Below are 3,305 nucleotides of genomic sequence, written 5' to 3'. Positions count from 1 at the left end.
CGGGAGGTGGAGGTTGCAGTGAGCGAGATCGCACCACTGCACTCCAGCCTGGGTGACAGAGCGAGACTCTGTCTCAAGAAAAAAAATAAAAGACAGAGAAATGAGGTCTCACTATGTTGCCCAGATTGGTCTTTAACTCCTGGCCTCAAGTGATCCTCCTGCCTTGGCTTCCCAAAGTGCTGGGATTACAGGCATGAGCCACTATGCCCAACCTAGATGAACTTTCATTGCCATATTAGCTGTGTGACCTTAGGCAAGCCACTTAACCTCTCTGAGCCTCAGTTTCCTTTTGAGAATATGAGACAGCATTTGTCAGTGTTCAGTAGTACTTGCTGGCTGATTTTGAGGGTAAGTGAATGAGCCTGTTAGGGGATCTCAGGCACTGTGGAATCTCTCTGTGCAGGAGGGGCTTGGTACTGGGAGGGGTCTTGAAGCACAGACCCTCTCCTGCTGTTGTCCTGTGAAACTGCTATCTGGTTGGTACCTGCCTGCATAAGTATCTGTTCTCGTGAAGTCTCAGCCAATGATGATGTTGGAGAAAGAGCACTGGGCATGAAGTCACATTCTCAGCCCTGCCTGGAACTAGTTAGGTAACTTTACCCTCAAAGCTCTGCAAGCCTTGGCTGGGCGCAGTGGCTCACGCCTGTAATCCCAGCACTTTGGGAGGCCGAGGCGGGTGGATCATTTGAGGTCAGGAGTTCGAGACCAGCCTCGCCAACACAGTGAAACCTCGTCTCTACTAAAAATACAAAAATTAGCCAAGTGTGGTGGCTCATGCCTGTAATCCCAGCACTTTGGGAGGCTGAGGTGGGTGGATCACCTGAGGTTCAAGACCAGCCTGACCAACATAGTGAAACTCCGTCTCTGCTAAAAATAGAAAAATTAGCCAGGGATGGTGGTGGGTGCCTGTAATCCCAACTACTTGGGAACTTGGGAGGTTGAGGCAGGAGAATCGCTTGAACCTGGAAGGTGGAGGTTGCAGTGAGCTGATTGCACTCCAGCCTAGGTGACAGAGCGAGACTTCATCTCAAAAGCAAAGCAAAATTAGCCAGGCATGGTGGCACACATTTGTAGTCCTAGCTACTTGGGAGACTGAGGCAGGAGAGTCACTTGAATCCTGGAGGCAGGGTTGTAGGGAGCCAAGATCACGCCACTGCACTCCATCCTGGGTGACAGAGGGAGACTTGGACTAAAACTCCTGACCTCAGGTGATCTACTCACCTAGGCCTCCCAAAGCGTTGAGATTACAGGCGTGAGCCACCATGCCTGGCCGCTGTTGGGAACTTTATGTTTCCTGATGATGATTCGTTTTTTGGAGACAGGGTCGCCTGGGCTGGAATGCAGACATATGATCATAGCTCACTGCAGCCTCCAACTTCCAGGCTCAAGCAATACTCCTGCCTCAGCCTCCTGAGTAGCTGGGATTACAGGTGCGCACTACCTCGACTGGCTCATTTTTAATCTTTCTTTGTAGAGACAGGGTCTCACTATGTTGCCTAGGCTGGTCTCGAACCCCTGGGCTCAAGTGATCTTCCTGCCTAAGCCTCCCAAAGTGCTGAGATTACAGGCATGAGCCACCGTGCCCAGCCTCAATGGTGATTATCTTATTGTCATCTTTCTTGCGGCCCCTCATCTTCTCCTTACAACTCAACATTATAAATGTAGACCAAGGAGGCAGAATATTTTCCTCAAATCTGTTGATAATAGTTGCTTTTAGCACTGTGCTGGCACAGATTCTGAGGTTGTAGCCAGGCCCAGTGCTGTGATGGATTGGTCATGTCTGTGATTGACTGGTGATGTCTGTCACCAACAGGGGATTGGATAAGTGGTACGTGTGCAGCTTTGTATTTGTTGTCTCCTGCCAGGCTGTCTTCAAGGGCTCAGGAAACGTGCAAATGAGTTTTTCGTCTGAGCCGCAAATAAATACTGAGCTTCCGCTCCATGCTGAACTGGGCATGGAGAGGAAACTGATGAAGTGTACGGCCTGTTTCTGCCCATAGAGAGATTACAATCTTCTTTTACTGGGCCCTGGACATTTCTAGTAACCTTGAATTCTTTCCACTTTTCTTCTAGAGTCTAAGCTGCCTTTCTCTTTACCAGCTGTTTGCCCCAAATAGCTATTGTGTGCACTTGGCTCAGATCCCAAGAGCAAGTACTCAGGAATTCTACAGAAAACACGTCATGTAAAATACAGCTGAGCTTCCAAGACAAATTATGAACACTGGAGGAATTACAGTCACATTACAGCAGCAACTGGATGATGACTCCCAGCTGGGGTGATTGGGGTGTTTCTGCTGAGGTTTGCACAACCCTTTTTCAGTATGTTGCAAAACTTGGCTCCTCATGTTGCAAAAATGTTTGGTAGTTCTGCCTTTCTTGAGGATGCGGAGAGATATGGGCAGAGGCACCCTCTGCAAGTGCTCTTCTTATCTCGGGTCACCACCTTGTCGCTGCCATGCTTGGAGCTGAGGTCTGATAGGAAAGGTCACTTTGTGATTTGCCTGGTTGTCTCTGGAGTTTGTGTGTGTGTGTGTGTGTGTGTGTGTGTGTTTGCACAGGGTCTCGCTCTGTCTCCCAGGCTGGAGTTCAGTGGTGCTATCACAGGTCACTGTAGCCTCAAACCCTGGGTCTCAAGCGATCCTTCTACCCCTGCCTCTCAAAGCACTGGGATTACAGACCTAAGCCACTGCGCCTGGCCCTGCCTCTGGAGTTTTCTTATTACTATATAAATAATTAGGTCACAAGTGCATGGGGAAGATGCGGGATTGCACTGGGCTGATGACTGATGGATTTCCATTAGAACCTCTCGTCATCTGCTTGCCAGCCAGGCCATGACTACCTCGGTCTTATTGACACACAGGACAGAAGACGAGGAGACAGCAATACTTACTGAGCACCTACTGTATACCAGACCCCATGCTGAGGATCTGGATGTATTTTCTTTTTTCTTTTTTTTTTTTGAGGCCAGGTCTCAATCTGTCACCCAGGCTGGAGTGAAGTGGCGCGATCTCAGCTCACTGCAACCTCTGCCACCAAGGTTCACGTGATTCTCCTGCCTCAGCCTCCTGAGTAGCTGGGATTACAGGCACATGCCACTACACCTGGTTAATTTTTGTTTTTTAAGTAGAAATGGGAGTCTCACTGTGTTGGCCAGGCTTGTCTGGATGTATTTTCTCATTTAATCCTCTCAGTTGGTCTGTTCAGTGCGGTGACTGATGGACAGCTGGAACCCTGAGTTTAGATTCTGGCTTTTGTTGACCTTGAGTGAATGATGTTCTTTTTTCTTTTCTTTTTTTTTTTTTTTT

The sequence above is a fragment of the Mandrillus leucophaeus genome, unplaced genomic scaffold, assembly GCF_000951045.1.
Source record: "Mandrillus leucophaeus isolate KB7577 unplaced genomic scaffold, Mleu.le_1.0 Scaffold215, whole genome shotgun sequence".
NCBI lineage: Eukaryota > Metazoa > Chordata > Mammalia > Primates > Cercopithecidae > Mandrillus > Mandrillus leucophaeus.
This window is presented reverse-complemented; position numbering follows the sequence as displayed.